Genomic DNA, 24,233 nt, shown 5'->3' on the forward strand with positions numbered 1-24,233 from the left:
AGGAGAGTTACAAAAGACAAATATTAAGGACCAATATCAGTCATATCCAAAAACCAGAAGTATTTTCTAGCATGATCACAACCAACCAATACTCTGAGATATCCAAAGGGAAGAATCTCTATTCTTGCACTCATCCTTGTAATTTTAAACTGTACAGTGCTCTTTAATAATAATCACAAAGTGATCCAAATACGTTCCAAGACCCTATTCTATGACAAGTTATATTCTAAAAAAAATCAGTCATTTCAAAAATTACCATGTATTACTGGCTTTTTTCCTTCCCCTCCATTTACATTTTTCATCTTGTTTCTCTCTGCCATTTCTCCATCTCGTCCCAAAGCCAGATTATTACACTGCAAATATGGGGCAGGTCCAGATACCCAAGGGGGGATCCAAGATCTTCCCTCCTGAGGAAACTTCATAGTGAACTCAATGACTATCTGTGATGTTTGCTGGTACTAGGGAATAATATTTCCCTTGGGCACTTTCTGGATAGAGTCTACCACCTGGGTTAAGTCATTATTACAATCAAGCAGAAAAAAAAAGGGAGGGAGAGTAGAGATGAAAAAACACTACAGCAAGCATCATTACAGCTCATCAAAAGTGCATTAGAGAACACCTGATAATATACTCTGAACATTAATGATCCTTACAATATACCATATTAATGCAGATGTTATCTGAATTCTCAGAAACAAATTTTTCCATTCACACACTTCCTTAAAATTGGTGTTAGAAAAAAACATCTCGAGAATCTATTAGTTGCCAGCATTTTTTTCTGCCTCCAGAAACAAACAAAATACCACTTCTGTACCTGTATGTTCTGTGGATCACAAAGATCAAATGAGTACTCTGACTTTGGGATGTTTGTTGGCGTTCACAGGCAATGAGTTACAGTTAAAATGGACAATGGTCAGCTGATATTAATAAAAAGGTTGTGATTGTGTTGCCTTAAATTGGATTATTATCACTACTAAGATCAATTTAACTGGCCACCTTAAACTCTCCAATATTGGGCAGCAATTTCCTTTGTAATTTTTCCACCTTCAAGTTGGGAGGGAGACACATGAATGCCACAGAATTGTTAGTGCACCTCTGTCTTGCTCTAACCTGGCACTTAGCAGGTTAGAGCAAGAACAGCTTAGTTGCCTGAAGAGCCTAATACTTCAACCAATAACTTAAATGGAGGTCAAAAAATTAATTCTAGGCACTGCTTAAGTCCTATATTCCTCCTTTACAGAGACTGCAAATCATGTCAAGTTCTGCATAAATAGGTTTTGTGGGGGTATTAGAGGGTGAATTACTGTCATCTAGGTGCTAGTGCTTAGTAAAGCAAGGATGATCAAACCCATTTTGCCAAAATCCAATGTGAACTGCTGCTCTCAAAGAAAGGTCACCCAACCAAGAGCACTTCATAACTAAAGTGCTTAAACAGAACAAAAAAACCCGCAACACACACACATTTTTACAAAGGAGTGGTTTGGAAATACAACAGTCACACCCAAAGACCATTCCCTTATTGTTATTTGAAAGCTGAATAGAAATCTATTTTCCTAAACAAGGAGCTGGTAAGGTTTGCAGCATCTCAGAATTACTTCTAGAAATAAGGGAAGCTGGAATTATTTTTAGTGCAGCTGAGAGGCCAGGCATATTTCAGGCAATCTCCCAGAGCCTGCTTCTATACCATGAGGGACATAAACCCACAAACTATTGAAGAACCCAAATCAGTATTGTTTTCTCAAGTGACATCCATTATCCCTCATCTGAGAAAATTAACACGTGTACGCAGAAGCTCAATAAAGTAAGCTCAGAGCTAAAAGTCTAAGATTAACCCTTTATGCATCACAATAAATGTCATCTTTTAAGTCAGCAAAATACTAATATATTCTAATTTATATTCAGTGCTTCTGCCATTTAAAGCAAGCAGGGGCATCAAAATACAGTTAGGCCAAGCAGTTTCAAATGTTACAGTACACAGGGTAATCAAGAATTTCCAAATTCCAAAGAGTTACAGTGATATAAAAATGGAGATAAGAAGGGCAATTAGACCAACACATGCTGGTTTGGGTAGCATTAGGAAGAGTGTCACAAAATGAATAAAACCCAGCTTTTGTGCAAAGTCTCTTATTTTCTGACATCTGAGTTAAGCACTGTATCTAGTAGTAAAATGCTATGAATGTTAAATGTAGGCAACCTTTGTGCTCTGCCAGTTTATTTCTAGATCAAATGATAATATTTGAAGATTCCTATTCCAAGCCAGCACTCAGTACTTTTCTTCATCTTCCTGATCTGCCCAAAAGATTATATTCTATGAGTCAGATATATCTTTGTCTTCTTTTTACTCAGATTAATAAATTAGGCAGCCCATAAATCTGAATGGTACTTATTCTGAAGAGTGAAACACAAAGAAGGATGGATAAGGCTGAATTTCCCACCTAAGTACATAGAAACCTCCAGGCAGGTATTAATTCTATACTGAGTTTTTCTACAACATACACTTACTCTTGCACCACAACACACTAACACACATCACCAGGCATCCAGAACAAAAGCAGGGAAGGCTTTTCTTGACCCACCAGGTGCATTGTGCTTGTTTCCAAATAGTGCTCTGGGATGGCTAAATGAGTAAAGCAGTGAAGAGCAAGCCACAGTTTGTGACATTAATATTTGAACAGTCAAACAACTTTTGCAATCCCTGTGTTATTCCTCCCAGCAATACAGAAACAGATCTTGCATCTGGTGGCACATCCTTCTCGGGGACATTTTGCTACCCAGCAAGAGTGCAGGAAATGATGTCTGCAGAACAGTGAATTCTGAAGCAAGGATAATAAAAATAATCTGATCGTTACCCCTATGTTTTAAAAATTGGACCCCCTGGCAAGTAGCCAAAATAAAACATCAAAGAGGGCCTCCACAAGCCAGGCTCAGGATCAACATTCATGTGAGAGCCCATCACCTACTTACCCTGACAGCAGGCAAGAAAAGTTGGAGACATCTGCTTGGAGGCCAGGGGTCAGGCTGGCCGGGCCGTGCTACGCAGCACAGGGTGGAAATGTGAGCGTGCACTGGATGTGCGTGACCAGGCTGTGCTGTGGGGGCTGCAGGGGTCAGGGGCTGCCCTGTGCTGGATACAGCTGGCTCCACAACAGACCCACCACTGACTGACCATCACTGGACTGGCCATAAGCCCCCATTGCCCAGCACTCCTGGGGCATGAAGTAAACTTAAGTTTGTTTTCCCCAAATCTAGTCTGTTCTGCCCATGACAGTAATTGCTGAATCATCTCCCTGTCTTTACCTCAACTCAGCTTTTTCATCTTACTTTCCCTTCCTGTTCTGTTGAGGCTGGGGAGTGAGAGAGCAGCTGGATGGGCATCTGGCAGCCAGCCAGCATTAGCCCACTGCAGGGTAGCTGACTGCGAAAGCCTCCCTAAACTAAGGAAGACTAAACAATACCTAAATCCATGCCTATAGGGCCTGAATTTATTGCTTGTGTTAGAGTATGTATTCCATTAAAAACACTTCTACTGATAATGTGGAATGCAAGAACTTGCAAACCATATACTACTGACCTCCTAAACTTGATGCTGCCTGCATGCAAATTAGATATGGAGATTATTTTGACTGTGTTGGGGTTATCACTGGTGCTTGAGGTGGGCCAGCTTTTTCATGCAAGAAGGAAGCAGCAAGTAGGCTTAGGAAGAAAAACAGTACATCAGCAAGTGTTCCAGTCAAACACTTCCCAGACTGGTTCAAAGACAGGTTTATGTGTGTCCTGAAGCACAGGGGGGCCAAAAAGTAAGAAAGCTTCTAAGTTGCTGCAGGTTTTGGAAATCAAAAATCCATAGATCAAAGAGAAACCTCCATAATTTTTTCCTATAAAATGACTTTGATTTCTTGAAAGAATCAATAAGAGTTGATTACTGAAAATGGCAACATGAACATAAACACCCTTTAGGCATCTCACAAGTACCTCTGCAAATCACACAGCAGTGCTAGGCACATGCCACTGCTGCTAATCACATCCTCTCCCATACAACCAGATGAGCTTCCTGAAGTTGCAGTGGATGAAGAAACTACCAAGGTTGTGCCAGGAGGCACAAGAGCAGAACACATATTCAAGACATTAGATGTCAGTGTCAGCAGTCCCTTCACACACACACACGAGGCTTCGTGATGTCCCTTTCTAAGATATCAGTGTGTACTCTTGTACTAATCTCAGCCTAAAACCCTGTTGCAAGGTCTCCATGAGGCTGCTCAAGTTGATTAAAGACTGTCTATGGTCTCTCACACATCTCTGGTTTTGCTCCACAATAGGAGCTTCTGTGCTTCCTTTTTCATAAAGGGATAAAGCAGCCACCACAAAATAAGGGACCAGTTCCACTTTTCAAGCTAAAGCATGTTACTGGATGGTGTATTAAGCCTTCTTAGTGTGACCAATGAACATACAAGTGAGTTGGGCTCGCTCTTTGCCCACAGAGGGAAAAGATGGATGTTTATACATGAAGCATTTGCCAGACACTTGGCAAAACAGTCTTCAAAATGGTACTTGCAGCTGTTTTTCCAGGTTCCAGCAAGAGAGGGGAGGGGACAGGATCATTGACTACATCACCTAACCAGGGCAACTTCTGTTAGAAGCTGGTCTTGTTTTAATTAAAGGCACACTTGCTTTTTAACTCTGAACCTAAGACACTTAGTTTGCAGAGACTCACATTCATTCTCCTACAAGGATGTGACAGAGACCTGTGGATGTCTGGCATGATCAAAACAAAACGTGACAATAATATGTCAAGTCGCAAATATTATGGCCTCTTCCCAACGTGCAGGAGATCCTGCATTCCACCCATCCATATGGTTTAGCTGGGGAGCACTTTTACCAACATATGGCCCCTTGAAAGTGAAGGTTTTCTTTTGAGTTTTTAATCACAACTGCTTGTTATTCTTAATTACTTGTTACTTCCACTAGAGCATGAAGCTTAACCTGACTTCTGCTGGGAGAATACAAGTCATGAAGATGGTTTCCTTTTTGATAATAGGGAAAACTTTGTTAGTAGGGAGGGGGGAGCAAAGCTACCTTACAATTCACATAAGCAGAATTAGCTCTTGGTAGCAACACAAATCATAGTGTCCCTTCTTGATATTGGTATCTATCTTTGTCAAATCCTTTATGGCTAAACATCATGTAAATAAACTACAGAGAAGGGGTGGAACAGCACAGTGCAGCTATCTGATAAAGAAAATCTAAGAAACTATCTTCTTCTTTCTTAAAACAGAGTTTTGGAAAAGGTATATTATATATGCCTTTTATTATAGTCTATATATATATATATATATATATATATATACACACAGGAGGTCAATGGCCTACAATCAGGATATTTTACTTCATTTGTGACTACAGACCAAACATTTTCAAACATAATAATTTCAGCAGATACATGAAGAAAGGCCAGTTTAAATGTTCTTAACAGTTGTTCTGTTAAGTCAGATATTTTGTTTATTATAATGCTTCATCTACAAGTTAACGGAGGCCATAACCCCAGAGGAAGCCATCCACTTCACGTTAGCTGTATCCTCCCCATCTCCTCCACAGATTTTTTGCTATGAAACAGCAACACCAGGAGACAGCTCTGCACTTCCTCACAGTTGCACCCCACTAACACAAGGATTAACTGCCATACTGAGGGAGCCATATGGAGTCATATGCTCTTCTTTCCCATCCCCTTTTCCTATTAAAGCTGAGACATTTAATGGGCAGCTCCCCTTAAGACACACATCTACAAACATCTGGCAACTCAAGAGCCAGCAGCTCTTGCTATGTTCTTTAACTTGTCAGGTTTAACCGCTGATTCAGCTTGGATCCAGTCTGTCAGTGATTTCCAGTCATAAGAGCTACGGCACTGGCCCAATAACATTTTCATCTTTGCAGACAAGCTGTGTGCAGTTGTAAACAGAGCGGAACTCAGCTCAAGAGTACTTCTAGGCACTAGAAAGCACGAGTCAAAAGAGGCAGCTCCATACTCTCCGTTCATTACAACATACCCTGTCAATCCACTGGGAATATTTATTGTGATGGGTCATAATCCACTTAACATCTTCTGACAAAGTCTATCAGTCTTTAACAACTTTGATTCCAGAAGTTCAATGGCAACAGGGAAGAAAATTCATAGAGAGAAAGCAACTTCCACAGGAATTCTCCTTTATGAACCTGCACACCCTGTGTTAGCAGACAGGATCATCGCTTATTTGTACCTATCATCTTTGATGATAATTGCAACCCACTTGACACTTCTGTTGAAAGGCAGTATTACCAACAAGAAATCTGATAAATATTCAACAAAATCTAAATTAAATAATTCTATTCATCTTGAGGTCACCATCTCTAAAACTGTTCCAAAATATTTGTGTCTTAAAGAGATAGGGAGGGGGATGAGGGAACCCTGCTTCTTAGACCAAAATGACTGAATCACTGCAGTAATGAACACAGTTTTTTATTTTTCAAGTTCAGTGAAAGAATGCCATCTATGCAAAATTTTGATCCCACATTACAAAATAATTACATGATAATTACATGAGCATTAAGATGTCTACCCCCCGAGTAAAGCCACTGCACCCAACTGCTAACTAAGGCAAGCCTGGAATGTTTCAGCTTATTAAGGAGAAATCCAGCATTGAGCAAAACCTCCAGCTGAAGCAGATTTTCACTCTTTTACTCCTCTGATTTCTAATTAATAATTAAAACATGTTCCTTTCTTTGGAAACCCAATTAGACTTGCGCATCAGCCTGAAAACAAACTTTTTTTAGTAGCTAAGCTACTTCTCATGGTTTAATGGGGTGGCAGGAGTGTTTTCTACATAGCTCCACTGACACAATTCATTTATTTCTTTCCGTTCTACAATGGATATTGTAATCCATCCCCAACAATATAAACATTACATTTGCACTGCTAATTAGGATGTTGGCAGTATGAATTAGTGACCCTCTGATTCTTCCAGTCAGGGCCGCCCCTGCTGCCTGCACTGCTTAGGATTCACAATTAGGCAATTATATTTTCAGCGTCTTTTTTTCCTCTCTAATGCTACCTCTTTCCTCACATTCAATATGACCATATGAACCAAATGAAGAGTTGTGTTGTTTATTTTGAGGTGGGGAGTGGGGAAGGAAGGGAGGGAGGAAGGAAGGGAGAGAAACAAAGTGTCACATTCAATCCTTTGCCCTTTCAACCTCTGCTAACTGGACATCAGAGAATGATAGAGGGTCTGTAAGACTGCAAATTATCTCCATAAATGTTTTAAAGAAGTGATTATGCAGAGTGGGTAAGAGATATATTCTGACTGGGAATGAAGCAAAAGGAAAGAGAGACAAAATAAATAAATCCTGATCCTCGGGTGCAGTGGGCTGGTACTGAACCTCTGTGCAGGGCTGCGGTCACCGAGCTGTCCCCAGCCACAGGATGATGACAAATTGGAGAGAATTCAGAAGAAGGCAACAGAAGTGATTAATGGGCAGGATGGACTGATTTATGAAGAAAGGTTAAAAGGTCTGATTATATGTATCTTTGTTAAAGAACAGCTAAAGAAGGTGCAGGAACTGCTTCCAAGGGGTTCATGTACGGTAAGCCCCATCACTGCATTCCACCAAGCATTTGGGGAGGGCAGGAGGAGAGCAGAAAGCGCAATTTTATGCTAGACACTGGGAAAACATCCGCAATAAATGTTAGAAAAGAGCTGTTTCCAACAGGAAGGACTAGAAACCTCACCATTTGAGAACTGTAACGGACAAAGCACTAAGAAAATACACTGCAGGGGATAATGTCTGTTTTAATGTTGATGCTTGTTTAACTCACTGACTAATGTACACTGTGGAGACATAGCATCTTTATTAAAGCACAGACTATATCTCTGAGTCCTCTGCTGTGAAAAGTTCTCCATTAAAATCACTTATTACTAGGGGCACTGGAAACATTTTGGGCCAAGTAAGTGCCACTCCATATAAGCTCCCAATCCACAGCTGAAGAATCCAGAGGATCCAAGAGTACCAGTGAGGGCAAATTAAATCTTTCAGTTCTCAGATATTAACCCAGCATTTTCTATGTTCTGTAATCCAAACAAACAAAACCCACCATCCCCCAACCTAGACCACTTTGCAGAATAAAACTGTCCTCTATTTTCTTCTTTAAATATAGAATCGTTTTATGTCCTAGAAAATCAAGTGTTTAAGAGCAAATTAACCTTGGCATTTGTGTGACTGAAGAACAAAAATAAATCCCGATTACTAAACTGTTAGAAGTAATGAACCCAATACTCTTACTTATACCCAAGTAAATTAGAAATACTGCCATCAAATTAAGCCAATGGAAATATATTGAAATAGAAACTGGTATAAATTAGCAGAAGACCAAGCCAAACATAACCAGTGACACATTTCCAGGCCATGTGCAGAGCTCAAACCAGGAAAAATAATTTACAGTCAGCTCATGGAGACAGGAAGCAATGATGGCAGGCACAGAGGCTCCATGGCTGCTGTAGCACGAGCAAGCAAAGCTGGAAAATCCACGCGCTGCTGGCCCTCCCCACAAATCACAACAGAAACCAGTCCAGACTGTAGCACTATTGGCAAATCATTGTTTGAAGAGTAATTCCACCTCCAATTTCGCACTGCCGCTATTCACAAATATAGCTATACATATTGCCTGTAGAGACGTGAAACATTTCAACCTCTACAGCGGCCTGTCCATCATCTTTCCCATGCACAAGGCTACACACAGCCTCAAGCCAGCACAGCTGGACCTCCAGGTGCCAGATTAGGAGAAACCGAAAAGGTCTTTTTCCAAGAAAAATACAACACTCCTTCCCCCACTCCCTGCTCACGTGCATGGGTGAGAACTAAACAGGCTTGAGGGGCTTTATTTATTCCCTGCTACAAAACCATTAAGCTCTACTGTACAGATCCGACTCTGCCAAATTCTGTCAATTCATGCTTTGGATGTAAATTATAAAAGGAGACTAGGGGAAAAAATACAGTAGAAAACAGATGCTCTGGATTACAGTGTTGGGGTTTTTTTTCCAAAACTACCATTTCCTTTATAGTTTCATTTATTTATTTAGTAAGCAGAGGAACATGACACGTTCACTGCCACAAAAGGGAAGACAATGGCTTTCCCAACCTTTGACATTTAAATCCATTTCCTTCCTTGGTGATGAGACAAAACCTCCTCCCTCTGACAAACTAGACTCCCCTGCTAGGCAAGGAGCAGTACACAGCAGTCAATAACATCAGCAGCACTCTCTGGAGGCTCCATGTTCTGCTAACATCCTCAACTGCATCAGAAAGGTAAGAAAATCCATAGCTTTGTGCCTCAGTTTCCCCATCAATGAAATCAGAAATGTAACAGTGAACTGCTTTGCAAAGTTTGTTTAAAATGTTCCTGTGAAATGAACCAGTTTCAACAAGTGAGTATCTCAAATCGAGCTTTCAATTGATACCACTAATGCTCAACTGAACTTTGAGTTCAGCTTCTCAATTGACACCACTAAAAACATTTACACAAAAGCTTCACACATCCATGAAACTGAGCCCTCTTGTGCAGTTTACAGCACATTGAATCACTATACATCAGCACAAGTTTCATGGCTCTTAGGACAGTCTGTGGAAAGCACCAAGAGCAGAAAACCCTGATAAAAATCTGAAACTAAAACAACCTCAGCCCTACTGCAACTACCAACTCACAAAATCTACATATTACAGCACGGTTGATTTGTCTTAAAATGGCCAAAGTTTGTACTTCAGAAGAGAAGATGAAAAGTATTGAGAGTCTCTTATGAAACTTTTGAATGTCATTTGAATATGAGATTTGTTATTTTCAGCTTTAACTAGTCGCTGGATCTGTCATTAGTACACTGCAGCAGAAACTCAGTGATGCATTAACACTTTTTGTTACAAAATTCAAAACAGTTTCTCTTTTATCAAGGCTGCAGCCGTGCTGCCTTGTTCACCCAGCTTGACAGAACAGGCCAGTCTGGTCAGAAAAATCTTAGCCCCAGAAAGAGTTAAAAAATCTTTAAATTTGCCTTTGGTTCTTATTTTATGTGCTTGTTTCCAGAGCATTTCCAAATTCTATTAGTTTAACAGAGTAGTGTATCTAAATCTTTTTAGCCACATGTATCACTCACCAGCATGATTTTATTACAACGGGTATGTTATTAAAGCTTAACCTTGCACACAGCCACTAAACAAAAACAATTCAAGAAAGCAAATCAAATGTTCCAACTTAACTAAAATCTCCTCCCTTTAAGCAACAAATAAAGTCTGGCTGGCTTGCAGGGAAACTTCCATGCATCAGTATACCCACAGCTCACTCAAATCAGGCACGTTTCTTAAGTCTAAATTTAGCTGCTTGCATTTCTTCAGAACTTTAACTCCTGAATATTGTGTTGAACCTACTGAGACTGTTGAAGTGCCAGATCTTAAGGCTGCAGTCATATTGAGATTCCTTTATGGCAAACGTAAGAAGCAAAGTTGCTGTAACACACAGGCAAGCAGTTGGGAACAAGCACACCGGCAAAAGGATCAGGCATTCAGAAGCCGAGATTCAGCTTCCAGTCATGCTGGCAATGCTGAATCTCACCTATGTGCCAGTGAGGAGTACGTTAAGCTACTTAACCAGTGGAAGAGAAAATGATTGTACATACATACAGGAAAGTTGATTTCATGGAGACACCTCTTAGGTTTTCAAATCCCTCCTTCACTGGAAGCTGAATCAATCAACGAGTGCTCATTTTTGGACAGGATGAGACCATGCCTTCACGCGGAAAACAGGAGCTCCTAAAATTCTGCTGTACCCAATGAAATGCCTCAGCAGAGGGGACACCTGTGTCCTCTCTGTGCTGGAATACACTGCTGACTTACAGCAGGTAGACAGCTTTCACCCATGGATAACCAATCCTCATCGCCCTGGAAAGGCAAGCGTGGTGCAGGCGCTGCTGGTTTTCACCACTTCTTGTGACAGAAGACGAAGCAACTTCTGTTTTGTAAGAGCAAGTTTAAAATTTATATTATAACACTGAATCCACCAAAGCTGCCAAGAGACATTGAACTCGTGGGATCTATGAAAGTTTTTCACACCTGTGTTTTTCTCCTGTGCCTAATATTATGGGAGGCATTTTGGAAGATTTTACAATGCAAGTTTCAATGAGACACTTACAGTCTCCCTCAGGCAAATTGTCACAGCTGCAGAGGTCTGCTACCCAGCTGCCAATCAAGGCAGGCAGGGAGTATGTGCAGTGAAATCACAAAAAAGACAGGCTTCATTAGACTGCTGAAACCTAACTAGAGGCTATCTGGGAGTGCTTGAGCCCTTAAAACAGGGTTGCTTTAGAAAGAGGGATTTTTTTTGCCTTTCCAAGTGAAGAAAGGGCCCTAGTACTCATTGAGGAATGTATTGGTGCCAACTTTCCCCTTTGCAATTTCAGTGTTTGTTTTCTCTGCCTAAAAAAAGAAATTACATCGCCCTATAAGCTTCTATTATTAGATTAGCTGATATAGCTGGAAAAAGTGGACAAGATTACAGGTTCCACCTCCCTTTGCCAGGTCTCAGAAGTGTGTCTGCTTTTTCCAACTCTAGAAGCTGCTCCAGTGAAATATTATTCCTTTCTACAACCTTTCCTTCCCTTATTTCCTTAAAGCACTCCAGCTACAAAACCACTGGTACTAAAAATGAACTGTACTGGAAGAACTGGAAGAGAATTTTTCCTCCTTCATGCCTAACAGAAATATTCTGAGGGAACCAAACACATTTAATGGGGAAAAAAAGAGCTCTACAGACAAGGACAAACACACAGAAGTTCAGCCCAAATAATGTACAATTGGGAAATTTAAAAGCACATGGAAACAAGTGGCATATTGTAAGGCATTTAACAAAGTTAATTATAGGTGTTCACTACATCTGCTCTTGGCCCCTGTACAGCAGAGTATTTAAGCATGTGATCAGGTTTAAGCAAGTACAGGCTGAAAAGCCTACGTGTCCCATCAGGTGTTCAAGTTGGGCATCTGCTGAACTACTCTGCTGATCCAGGACTATAACATATAATAAGAGTTACCCTGAAAGTTATCTAATAAACAGCTGTTATTTTAAAAACTACACAAACATAATACACATTTTATGTTCCTAAAAGAGTGGGTGTCATGAAGGTATAAATCCACATCTAAAATTGTTTCAGATGCAAAAGTACTCATGTGTGTATTTTTTGTGAATGAAAAAAAAAAGCAGACATTAAACTAAAACTTAATCAGACTTATCAAGCTGCCTCTGTCCATTACCACACTTAATCTTTGTTATCTTCACTGCTTCTTTGTTATTTTTTATTGACAATTAGTTATATTTTGCTTCCAATTAATTCTATCAGGAAAATGTTAAGTTTTTTTTTAATTTGTGCCCATTTGGGTCCTCTTCTGAACAGAAAAACCAGTGACATGATGTTCAAACATTAATGTTTAAGTGGCTTAGCAGCAGACCTCTAGTTTTCCAATTTTTCAGATAGTCACAAATCCTAAAATAAAAGGCACCGGGGAGACCTGAGCTCCCCCCTAATGGCGCGGGTGCCTCGAGACCTGAAGTTTCAAAATTCTGGGCTCCCTATTTACAATTACAGCCGCATTTCCCGAGCGGATTGTGCTGTGACGGCTGAACCCTGCAAATGTCACCGGGCCGGCTCGGGCAGGGCGCAGCAGCAGCCGCAGAGCCATTGTTGCTGGGGCCCGGAGGGAGGAGGGGCCGCCGAGGCAGATGGGGACCGCGGTAATGCGGCGCTCCCCGGGGACACCCCGGGCAGGGGCTCCGCCAGCACCACCTGCCTCCCTGGGGCTGCGGCGGGGCGCCCGGGGGCTGCCCACACTGCAGGAGCTCGGCGGCCACTGTGCTGTGCTCCACGCGTGTGCCACCACCCAAAGCACGGCACCGACACGGCCCCGTGTGCCACCCTCCAAAGCACGGCACGGACACGGCCCCGTGTGCCACCACCCAAAGCACGGCACGGACAGGGCCCCGTGTGCCACCACCCAAAGCACGGCACAGAGGGCCCCGTGTGCCACCCTCCAAAGCACGGCACGGACACGGCCCCGTGTGCCACCCTCCAAAGCACGGCACCGACACGGCCCCGTGTGCCACCACCCAAAGCACGGCACAGAGGGCCCCGTGTGCCACCCTCCAAAGCACGGCACAGACACGGCCCCGTGTGCCACCCTCCAAAGCACGGCACGGACACGGCCCCGTGTGCCACCCTCCAAAGCACGGCACAGAGGGCCCCGTGTGCCACCACCCAAAGCACGGCACGGACACGGCCCCGTGTGCCACCCTCCAAAGCACGGCACGGACAGGGCCCCGTGTGCCACCACCCAAAGCACGGCACGGACACGGCCCCGTGTGCCACCACCCAAAGCACGGCACGGACAGGGCCCCGTGTGCCACCACCCAAAGCACGGCACGGACAGGGCCCCGTGTGCCACCACCCAAAGCATGGCACAGACACGGCCCCGTGTGCCACCACCCAAAGCACGGCACAGAGGGCCCCGTGTGCCACCCTCCAAAGCACGGCACGGACACGGCCCCGTGTGCCACCACCCAAAGCACGGCACGGACACGGCCCCGTGTGCCACCACCCTCCAAAGCACGGCACCGACACAGCCCCGTGTGCCACCACCCAAAGCACGGCACGGACAGGGCCCCGTGTGCCACCCTCCAAAGCACGGCACGGACACGGCCTCGTGTGCCACCCTCCAAAGCACGGCACAGACACGGCCCCGTGTGCCACCCTCCAAAGCACGGCACGGACACGGCCCCGTGTGCCACCCTCCAAAGCACGGCACGGACACGGCCTTGTGTGCCACCACCCAAAGCACGGCACAGGAGTGCCACGTGCCACCCCACGCAGCCTGGCAGGGAAGTGTCCCCCGGGTGGCTGGCAGAGAGGTTCCTGCAGGTGCCAGCTCTGATGGTCTGGCACCAGGTGCTCCAGCTCCAGTGCCGCCCACCCTGGCTGGAGTGCAGCTACTTGGTTTGTGCATCCCGTAACGAAGAGGCATAACACAGAGATATACCGGGTTTCTGTGATTTCCAGACAACACTAAGAACTTCCAGCCCTTCTCTTGTGCTAATGTTACTAATAACCTCCATATTGTCATCTATCTTACCTGAGCTAACGGTTTATAAACTGCCACCTGCAGCTTGTCCCTTATAGTTTATTAACATACGCTAATAAACAGTGTGCTTCGCTCCCACTGTGCTGCCAAGTGAAGCCAGTCAGAATAACTGCATTAGCTTTACTGTTCTTTCTCAGCACATTTTTCCCACATGGGAACAATTAGGACAAACTCCCTCCAGATTATATTTTGAGATCCATCATATTTGCAGGAAAATAATAATAATAATAATAATAATAATAATAATAATAATAGTTTTCACAAATGCATCTGTAGGCATCTTCTACAGAAGATTAACCTGACTGACATTACCAAAAGTGATAGGCTCTTAACCTCCTCAGCAGCTCCCCTGCATGGAAAGGGTTAATGCTCCCCAGGCTCTCTGACTTACACCTATTATGCTCAAGTTTAAAAATAAGATGTGAAAGATGCATTATATAAGGCCAGTACTGCTATCCTGCCCATCTCCTATTTTGGAATTAAAGATCATCATTGCTCACATCAAAGGGGCTGGGTGAGAATAAAAGAAAAGACAGGAACAATGAAAATAGCTACCCGACATGAACCAGATCAAAGGACCAGGCACAGAAAATGAGGAGCTAGGGGGTCCTTTAATTACTGTCCACATCCTCCAAGTCATGTGGTGAGAAAGAAGGGAAAAAAGTTTTGAAGGCCACTGGGTTTTGTCTTGCTGTGGCTCCTGTTTCCACAGTCTGTGCCAGTTCCCTACAAGCTGCTCTGCTTTTTATTTTTTGGGGGTTTTTTCTTCATTTTATTAAAGTCAAATAGGACTCCTGGACTCCAAAACTCCTCCCTTACACCAGGAGGAGGAGAGGGAAGGAGGGGTGAGAAGGGCAGTAGTAGAAATACTCTGTAGCAATTGCCTGAAACAATTTCAGGAGGACTGCTCCAGGCAGCGCCCCAGGAGCTGCTTTGGGAAGGAGAGCTCTGGCTACCTGAGGCTAGTCTTTATTTGCAGGCCTCCCGGGTTGAGAAAACTTCAAATTCACATAGGGCACTGCTCCATGGGGCAGCAGATCAAACCTGGCTACTAGCTGTTTGAGCTCAGCAGCAGAAAAAAGGATTGCTCTGGGACTGAGCATAAGTAGAAGCATGATTAAACTTCAAACATACACCCACCCCCCACCCACCCCCTCCTTTTTTTTTTATACACAGCAGACAGTTATGGCTAATATTTCAATATGGACTTTAAAAATACACTGCAAATAACTTACTCCAGCCTGCTGGCTGCAGGCCTAAAAATAATAAAAATTTAAACTAGCTGTATTATTGCAATGAAGTCAAATGTTCAGATTTACCTTTCCTGGATCATTAAGGGAATGTCAAGTTATTTAAAAGGATCTCTTTTTATTTAACTCAGCCCTCAAGATTAAAATTTGGATATTTGACTATTGACTGTAGTGACACATCATACCATTTACTTCCTTCTATTTATGCTACAAATGTGGTGCATTTCTCTCTAATTACTCCTGACTTAAGTTTCACAGAATAGCCAGGATTGGAAGAGACCTCTGGAGATCATCTAGTCCAACCCCTGAATGTTTATTTTCAAAAAGATGGTATAAAAGTAAGTGTCATAAGGAAGTAATAGAACAGGGATGTAAAAATTGATGTGGAAGAACCTGACCAAACTTTCTAGGAAATAACAGTGCTTTGTTACTACTAAAAATATTCTGGAAAAGAAAAGCTTCAGGATGTTTCCAAGAAATTGTATTTGCTAATATAGATGCTAGCAGTGGACACAGACAGCAGTCACTGAAGAGGAAAATGCATTCCTGTCTCAGGTCAGTTTGCTTGGGTTTATGCTGTATGCCAAACTAGAGCATGAAAAGCATTCAAACAGAATTTTATAGACTTTGAAGAAGGAAGCTCCTGTCACCAAGACAACATCTAGAAAAGGGGAACACAGGATACAAAGGCATCCTTCTTCCCATCCCATTTACAGCTTGGAAACTCCTTAGACAAGCAGTAAGGATGATCTTCTAAGAGGCAATTTAGCCTCCAAACTCCAATGAGTGCCAAGTTACTTCATCTTCTTTCTGATGAAAGTTGCCTCCATTGCTTCCTGCTCTTGGACACTAACATGCAGCGAACAGCCATTCTCAGGAGGACAGCTGAGGACTAAATTAAGCAAATATAGACTACAAAGCTGCTTTCCAAAGTGGGCATCATGCCTAGGCTCTACATCTAAGCAGTATGCTAGGTACATGTACCAAGTTCCAGTTAGCTGTCTTGCAAACATCCACGTTGGGAACCTTGCCCAAACGAGCCTTCAAAGCTACTGTGGCTCTGGTGAGATCAGCATGGGAGCAGTGGGACTGGGACATTTGCCTCCTTGTTACAGGTCTCAAAGTATCACATTACCCATTTAGATAGCCTTTTGATTGAGAGAGCTTCTCTTTTGGGCTTAGCCCCAAATGCTGAGAACAGATGAGATGGTTCAAGAAATTCTCCAGGTAAAACATGAAAAGGATGCTTAAGATCCAGCTTCTGACGAATAGCTGCACTCAGGGAGCCACAAGGGCTAGGGAAATAAACATGGTCAATTAAATGAACTGATTGAAAAGAAATCAGAGATCCCTCCAGGGAAAATCTGAGATGCGGTCATACAGCCACAGCAACCTTTTTGGAAGGTGGTAAATGGGGCAAAAGCTGGGAAGAACTGGAATGCCTTACTCATTTGCAAAAGGTGGTTGCCATAAGGAAGGAAATAATCTTTAAAGGAAATAAAATACAAAGAAAAATCCGTGATGGGTTCAAAAGGAGGCTCAACCAGCTCACTCAAAGCCTCTTGAAATCTTAGCACTGAGTAGAGAATTCTAATGGGAAAATACAGTAAAGGCTCTTCAGCAAATGTTCTGTCCTTTCCATAGACTGTCCCACAAAATGTCCTGGTAGATGCTGAGAAATCTTTCAAAACATTTCAAGATAAATTAACAAGAAGGAATTAATTGGAGTGCAAACTAATATGGATGGTGCAGAATAAGACTATTTTTTTTATCTCATTAGAAAAATACCTACATGCTCATTCATGGGAGGGAATAATTTTCTAATAGTTCAGCTATTTTTGATGCAGTTGTTCAGTCAGTCTCAGGAGACAGTGGGACCACCAAACAGGATGTCCAGAATGTAAAGATCTGCATGGAGAGCTACCTCCACTTTGTGTTTTGCCTTTGCATCTTTGAGAGTGGAATACTGGGGCTGCCCAAGCCATGGTGTGCTTTGTCTGGGCCCTGAGCTCAAGCTCAGACATAACTGGAGCAGGCTGAGCACACATTCTCTCCTAGATAAGTAGTCTGGAAAGGCCATAAATGTGAGTGCAGGCTATTGAGACAATGCCAGCATATCTAAAAATCAGAGTAATGAGCTCAAGCTCCTATCACCAGGAGCATGTGTGCCTTTTCCAGTCTCACTTTCTGGAAACCCACGGGCATTCCTGCAAAGGGGGTGACATCCTAAAGTGGTCCCTGACTCTCACCCAAAAGAAGGGCATCTTGCAGAGCTAATTGAGTTATTTACCCAGGAACTCAGTCAACATTTGCTGTTGGGATTGTGGAAGTCAATCACTTGGTTAATTCTCATCCAACTTTACTAGAACAGAGCACTGCTCATCAAGCCTTTTCAACCTGCACCAGAAACAAAACTCAAACTTCACATTTTCTTTTTCCTCAGAAGGTTCAATCACAGAGTATTTTAGCCTGGAAAGGGCATATGGAGATCACCTCCATATAAACTGTTTCTCAAAGTCTTTTTTTTTTTTTTTTTTTTTTTTTTTTTTTTTTTTTTTGCTGCCAGAAGAAAGTCACCAGTCATTTTCTTTTTTCTTTTTTTTTTTAGGATACTTTACCAAAAAAATTACTCTAAATAGGCTAGCTACTGGAAGCCCATCTCTCACTGGGTAGAGAAGACACTACCTGACCATGCTTCCTAGAAGCAGGACATTTGCTTTCCATGTCCATTTCTATGACAATGTGTCAGGGAAATCATGAGACAGCCATCAGTGTTGGAAAAGGAAGCAGAACTGCCTGGCCAAAAGTAAAACCAAGTAGATTCATTTCTTCCTTCTACTAAGTTTTGGACTTTTTTAAGAATGGAAGATATTATTCCCTGCTGAAGTTGTTCCTTTCATCTTACACTTCCCACATCTTCTTCTGAGTCGACAATCTGAGCCTGTGTGTTTCACTTCTTAGTTGCTGCTTCCAGATCCACTCTACCTTTTACTGGTCTATTCCCCTTCTTCTCTCCCCATGCTCTTTTGACATTTCTCATCTTCCTCTTGCCAGTTCCCCCCCGACTCACATCCTCTGTCCCCATTTCCAGTCCTATTACTCTAACCTTTCTCTGGAATACAATCCATTCACTTCCCTGATTTCATGACCTTGCTCACCCTCTTCCCATCCCTTCTACATTTCTGTTGTCTCTGTGGTCAGAGCACACAAGTCTATCCTTTCCTGAAGTCATTCACTCTCCTTGCCAACTGCTTTGTCTACCAGCTCTGTGAACCCAAGACCCGGGACAATGGGGGGCTATAAAAGCAATATAAAAGAGAGCATCAATGCTTGGCAATGGAAAGACTGCTCTGCACATAATGAAGATCCAGGAAAAAACAAAACAAACAAACAAACAAAAAACAAAGAACAAAATTTGTCAAAATTACAAGACCTAGGTGAATTTAATGCACATTTAAAGATTAAGGGGGAAAAGTTAAAGATTATGTGCTTCAGAAAGGCACTATTGCTCAGCTAACACTCCTTAAACCTGGCACTAACAGAGCTGAAAGAAAAATTTCACAAGTCTCCTGCACACTTGCCTACAACTAAAGGACAAAGCAGAACTCTGATGCTTCTTAATGGCTATTCACACTGCTCAAGTGCTTATGTTCACATGGCTATCTCAACATAAAGTAACTGATGCCTTACTGAACTTGCCTACTTGTCCTGTATGAGATACATACTCATACTGATCATTTTTGTGCAACAAGTTTTCTCAAAACCTTTAAGTTTTTCAATTCTAAAACATTTTTAAAGATTCATGTGAGATTACTAATACAACTATAAACCTGATGAAATCTGCAGCCAATCTGATCATTTCCCTTTGAGTTTAACTCGGAAATATTCCTACATGCTTCCACAGAATCAACTTAAAATAACCTGGTGAATTTCCTCCTCATTCTCCGGGGCAGGTGTAATGTTCTGGCTGTGACTTGAGTGAAGCTCTGTGAATTATAGGGCAAGAACAACCCCATTGTCAGAGCAGTCACCTGAAAACCATCCTAATACCTTAGTGCCACTTTGGTAGTAGGTGTAACCCGCACCCAGGAGCGGAAAAAGACCTGGGCTGCAAGGCCATACAGGCCAGTACAAATGTAGGGGAAAGGAAATGCTCCAGGAAAACCAGGAGTTGTTTCACTCACCAATGTCCCAAGTTCTTAACAAAGGGATAGAAATAATTTTGGGGATGTTTCCCTCTCCATTCCTCCTTTTCTGCTCCCCTCCATGCTGATACTTCCTCTCGCTGCCAGCTCCCAAGCAGCTGCTGCCCTGTATCTACTCTCCTACCTTCCCTGCTTTGGGAATTCACCCAGCTTTTCCTCTAGTGTGTCCTTTATCTCCCACTGTACATTTAAAAGCTAGGATGTAGCAAAACAAGCGTACAAGTCTGTTGCCCAGCAAACTACTGAGAAGGTGTCTTTAAGGTATCTTAACTCACCCCACTATTTGCAGGCAGTCCCACAGCCTGCTTCCCTCTGTCCTCAGAGGGACCGTCCCTGCTGTGTCCCCCACACAGCGCCAGCCGCCTGCTTTCCGTCACTGCCACCACTGACCCCTGCCTTGCCTTCCCCTTCACCACCCCCCTGCCCACCCACTGCAGCCCCTGGCCCCTCTGCACCCCACAGACATGGGTGTGGTTCAGGAGAACAGGTCCCACCTCAGCTCAGGGAGCGCAGCGTGTCTGTCCTGCTGCGGCAGCTCTGCTGTGCCTGCGTCTCACACGCCCAGCACCCGCACTGGAGGTGACACAACACAGGAAAACCTACAGCCACCAATGCGCCTCGACCTGGAACAGCACAGCCAGCCGTGCTCTTTGTTTCGGTTTTAAGTTAAAACCTGCCCCCTTTTAATTTCAGGAATTGCTTCACTAGAGGCCAGCTCCTCCAGCTGCCTGTGGCTGCCAACTGCCAGTGCCCTACAGACTGGCCCACACCCCAAAACTCAGCATTGCATCTTAGCAGAGGGGTCATTTTTTAAATCTTTCCAGCAGAAGCTGGTTTTGTCCTTTCCTCATGCCCCTCCCAGCCAGGGCTGGTGGCTCAGCCCAGGGAGTGCTTGATGCCAGCAGAGCCCTGGCAGCAGCCCTGCTGGCAGCAATGTGCCTTAGCATAAATGAGCACAGAGGTGGGCAGGTGCTGAGTGGGTGCACCTTATCTCCATGAATTTCACTTACTTTTATCTATCCAAATGACCTCATAGTGCTTTTGCTTTGGCAAAGACTTTGTTTTCCACATTGCTGTCAGCACTTCTGAGACCAACAGACTGAGTACACGGGCCAGGCTGGGAGGAGGATGAAAGGGGTGCTACCAAGCACTGCTCTAGTCTAAAAACATCTGACTGCCCAGGAGTAGTTCACCAGCTGTATTTAAGGTAGAGAAGGACAGTGTCATCTGTCGGTCATAGCAGAGTGGCTAAAAGACCACATTACAGTTGTGGGTTTAATTACACTGGAACCTGAAATGTCAAAGACAGAAGGTCGGCAGCAGTAACCCAGTAGGCTCTCAAGACTGTAAGACAAAAGAAAAAACCACTTTTTTCCACACGGGGAGTCTCTAATCTGAGCCATGTCCTGGCCAAAGTTGATCAGCAACGGTTGTGTTGGCATTAGGCCGAAGATTTTACATGGTGCCTTCAAGAAAGTCATCTTTCTTCACAGCTGACTTGTTCCTTTCATAACCAATGGTCATGACAAGGCAGATTACCAGCTCTTTCAGCAGAGGACACCTATTAGTCTATTTGATAGAATATCAGGATACCCTGCTCCTGCCCAAACAGACAGCAAATGCTCCACGCTTTCACTAGTTGGGAAGAAATCCTATGAATTTGGCCCACACATAAAGAAATCTCCTGTTGCCATTCTGAGGAAAACATACAGAGCTCTAGTGAAAATCTCAACTTCTTCATTATTAGATAAACCATAGTGTCTTACCTCAATAAGGACCATTCATTTTCCTAGCACTTCCATACATATACTTGTTCCAGGATGGGATCCAACAAAATGACTGCAAAAATGGGTTGGTTAATTTTTATTTCCCAGGTTAGGTTTGGGTTTTTTTTCCTATCCAACGTTTGATCTCTCTTGCACTACAATACTGCTTGCCTGCCCACCCTACACAGTGCCTATATGGAAAGAAGAATACACTGTTAGAGCTTGCAAGGTTCATTTAAGATATACAATACACTATTACAGTCTGCTAATTCTTAGAGAATGATTTTTAAAACGAGCAAAGAAATGTTGTCCACTAAAGAAAGAAAACTCTAATGTTTGAAAAAATGTCAGTTTAGGTCTGTGGTGTTATGGTCCATAGAGGAGGGCTTTTCCACCCTCAATACTAATTATGTGCTGGGCAAGTTACAGCACTATACATTAAGCACCACGTCTGATCAAGCAGAAGACTTTTTTAGATGGTTTACTAATTATTAGGTATCCTGCACTCTACACAGTCTGCTGACATAAGATTTTACTGCTTGTAGATGCAATTGCCAAAGACTAAAAGGTTTTATTTATTCAAGGCACATAAACTATACTACTAGTCCTGAATGCTATACAGGGAATCCCCTTAAAAGTGAAGAAAAATTTCTGGCCAACAAGTTGCTGGTGAAAAAGATCCAAACTGGCTAAACTAAACCTGGAAAGTAACTGATACAAAAATACAAATGGCATGTGTCTCTATTTTCCTCTGCAAACATCTTGAGCTGTGGGGCGTGAGGCTGTGGTGGGGAGCAGGAGAGGAAGAAGGGCTGCAGAAATGCCCAATGTGTGGACACTGCACAACTCAGTCCCCTGACAATCCCCTTCTCTGGTGTCACTATCTGCTGGCTTTGTGGGCAAAATTGACTGCTCGTCCCTGCTAGCCAGCAAGCACACAGCCTGGCGACCTGAAAAAGCCATTGATTTTCCTTGTCCTTAAGAGCACGCTCCGCTGAGCTTGGAACCGTGTGCTCGTAACTTTAAGGGGGGTGCATTCTATTTAATTGTGCCTTTTCTTGGCCTGAATTTCCCCCAAAAAAGCTGAAGAGGGCATGTGCTTATTATCTTTTAGTGCAGCATGTGCTCGGTGCAACCTGAGCTCTTCGGATACTTCGGTCTGAAAATTAGAAAAAAAAAATTAATTGCGAGGAAAAACAAGGCTGCTCTGCGACTTTGATTCAATCAATTACCATTATCTTCCAGCACAGCCCTCCCCGCCGCCCCCGGACCAGTTGTGTTTAACTTTCTTTGCCAGTCGCCGCGGCCCCGCAGCGCGCTGGCGGAGCGGCGCTGCCGGCTGGCTCCCGCGCGGGGCTCTTATCAGCCGCTCCCAGTCAGCGCCGGCCCCGCACAGCTGGCAGGGACCCCCTCCGTCCCCCGCGTTATCTGCCGCCGCAGCCCTCGGCCGGGCGGGGAGGGGCCCGCGGCCGCCCCCGGCCCCGCCGCCGCCCCCCGGCCCGGCCGGGCTCTGCCGCCGGCCGCCCCGCTCCCGCCGAGCCTCCTCCGGCGAGCCCGAACCGTCTGAAGAGAGGCAGGAACAAAACCGCAAATTTAGATTAATAAAGCATTTGTTGATTCTACAGAAACTTAGCAGGCCCCTAAGAAATCCACCAGAGACCTGTGCAGCTCCAGTAATTTTCTGTTATATTATCTTTCTTGTAAAATACTTCCCCAGACAGAGCCCCCAAAGGGGCTCAAATATCACTGTGACTAACCGAAATCAATGTGCACTCACCTATTGACATTTTTACATAGTTTTTGGATTTAGTATCCGGCCCAAAACACAATCAAATCTTCTGCCAAGGAAATAACAGGCACTTAGCTAGTCAGCTATTAGTGTTACAAAGGAAAAAATGTGGGCACCCAAGGGAGATGGGAGAGACGGCATTGACGTCAGGGGTAATTGGGTGTCTGAGAGAAATTGCCAACGGCTGGCCAAAACCCCCAGAGGCCCACACAAAGCCGAGCTGCAACTCTAATAAAGGAAAGTAAATTCTAGAAAGGGGCTTTGCTGCAAAGAAGCCTAGCAGGAACCAAAAATATCTCCCACATACACAAACACATACACACAAATAAAAAATACAAAATACGTTTAGGAGCTCTCTTTCGCACATCTGGTTTAGGCTAAAGTGCTTTCTACTTTTTTTTTTTTTGCAGGACCACATGGATTTTTATGTTGTACCGTATGTTCAACATCTATTTTTATAAACAGAATTCAGGGCTTTAAAGAAACTTATTTTTAATCATGTGGTTTTAAACTGCAATCTCTCTGGCACCATTAGAAACAGTTTGGTCTTTTCTTTAAAAACCCCTGAACTTCCAAGGAGAATGACAAGTACAGTGGAGTAATTGGAGGGCCATGGATAAGGAGCTGTCCGACTGGTAAAACTGTATTTGCACATCCAAAACCTCTCCATCACCTGTACCTAGCTGTATGTCTCAGTGACAAAACTTCCTTCCCACTCCCTCCTCTCCTTGTGCATGAGACCTGAGAGAAAAGATTTCAGATCAGACACCCTGGGCAGAGTTTAGGGAGGACCTGAAGGCTGTAGCCTATTCTTTCCATTCATTCAGATCCCTACCATACCTCTGTGTCCTCCTAACACTCCACCACAGATGAAGAATTAAGTGGCTTTTGTCAGTTCTTACTAAGACCAATGTGTCTTCATCCCCCTTGTCTTCCCCTCAGACATCTATTATACTCCTTCCACAATAAGACTCAAACATCTAGTCACTAATTCCATTGTAAAATTCGATTGGTATTTTCCAGGATG

At 43.6% G+C, this 24,233-nt stretch overlaps 1 protein-coding gene across 3 annotated transcripts in view; it reads right to left on the reverse strand.

Annotated features, from left to right (window-relative positions):
- The window catches only part of ZNF423 (zinc finger protein 423), a 228,491-nt gene that overhangs the window by 112,777 nt on the left and 91,481 nt on the right, over positions 1 to 24,233 (reverse strand). The window contains exon 1 of one of the 3 annotated variants that reach the window (XM_082289947.1): positions 20,146 to 20,220. The exons of the other annotated variants lie outside the window; for them this stretch is intronic. The gene's annotated coding sequence lies outside the window, so the exon portion shown is untranslated. Of the gene's footprint in view, positions 1 to 20,145; positions 20,221 to 24,233 lie in introns of those variants that run through there. 3 annotated transcript variants of the gene reach the window in all.

Source organism: Coloeus monedula, assembly GCF_965178545.1.
Source record: "Coloeus monedula genome assembly, chromosome: 13".
In the NCBI taxonomy this organism is placed as follows: Eukaryota; Metazoa; Chordata; class Aves; order Passeriformes; family Corvidae; genus Coloeus; species Coloeus monedula.